Source organism: Chiloscyllium plagiosum, unplaced genomic scaffold, assembly GCF_004010195.1.
Source record: "Chiloscyllium plagiosum isolate BGI_BamShark_2017 unplaced genomic scaffold, ASM401019v2 scaf_72656, whole genome shotgun sequence".
Taxonomy (NCBI): Eukaryota; Metazoa; Chordata; class Chondrichthyes; order Orectolobiformes; family Hemiscylliidae; genus Chiloscyllium; species Chiloscyllium plagiosum.
The window spans coordinates 1861-3117 of NW_025191281.1; the positions used below are offsets into that span (position 1 = coordinate 1861).

The 1257-nt window shown below is 63.2% G+C and overlaps 1 protein-coding gene across 1 annotated transcript in view; it reads right to left on the minus strand.

Annotated features, from left to right (window-relative positions):
• Nucleotides 1-892, minus strand: part of LOC122545691 (membrane-associated tyrosine- and threonine-specific cdc2-inhibitory kinase-like) — a gene marked incomplete at its 3' end in the record, with an annotated part of 1743 nt that extends 851 nt beyond the window's left edge. The window contains exon 1 of the mRNA XM_043684636.1: nt 856-892. The remainder of the gene's footprint in view (nt 1-855) is intronic.
• Nucleotides 893-1257: the final 365 nt, after the last annotated feature.

Below are 1257 nucleotides of genomic sequence, written 5' to 3' on the forward strand. Positions count from 1 at the left end.
GGGGGGTCAATTGGGGGAGGGGAGAGGAGAAGGGAAGACATGAATGTGGAAGGGGGAGGGAAGGGGGGAGGGAAGGAGGGAGGGAGCAGTGTCTCTGTCCATACTCACCAGCCCCACTCTGTCCTCTAACACCTTTAAACCTTCAATCTCCCCTGCTCTCTGTCACTCTCTCGCTCCTTCTCTCTCTCTCCTTCCCGCCTGTTTCATTCACTCTCTCTCTGTTTGGACAGGACACACACACGCCTCCCTGCCACCTCGTGCCCCGCACCAAGATGGCCGCCCCAGCCAACGTCCCGCCCGCCGCCGAAGCCCGAGGCGAGGGGACGCCCCTCACCAAGATGGCCGCGACCCGCGCCCACTTCCTCCCGCTCCCCGCACCAAGATGGCCGCCCCAGCCAACGTCGCACCCGCCGCCGAAGCCCGAGGCGAGGGGACGCCCCTCACCAAGAGGGCCGCGCCGTGCGCCCACCCAGTTCCTTCCGCTCCCCGCACGAAGATGACCGCCATTCATCCGGTGGCAGCCGGAGGGAGCGGGGAAATGCCCCGCAGCAAGATGGCCGCCACGCCCATCACCCCCGCCCCGTCGCTGGAAACCGGGAGACTGAGGTGCCCCGCAGTAAGATGGCCGCCGGTCGAAACGCCCTCATTGTGCGGGGAAAATAAGAGACGGGACGTGTTGACCCGCACAAACATGGCGACGGCATCACCAACCCCCTCCACCGCGGATGCAGAGGGGCTTGCCCCGCACAGAGATGGCCGCCCAACAGCGAGGGGCCGTTAAACGGTCGACCGTTCGGTCCATACACGCCCAGCAAACCCCACACACGGCATTTTGTAGACTCCCGAAGGAGTCACCTTTTTTTTTCCTCTGAAAAAACGCCGTGTCAAACGGGTTTACCTTTCGGTATCGCGGAGGAGAGCCCGCCCAAGGCTTTTGGGGGCGGGGAAGGAAGAGCAGCGCGGTGCACGTCGGGATACCGGAGTGACGCTGTCGAAACGCCGGGCGGCGCGACGCACCACGGGATACCGGAAGAGTCCTCCCGACCTTTACCGGCGGGCGGAGAAGGGAGGAAACGCGGTGCACCTCGGGATAGCGGAGGAGTCCTCCGGCACCTTCGCCTCCAGCTGGACATCAGCTGCCTGGCGAAGAGGCAGCGCTCCGAAAAGCTTACAAATATATCTGTTAGAATAAAATCTGGTGTTGTGTGTGATTGCTAATGTTATGGGGAAGGAGGGGGAGCGCGGTACACCTCACCA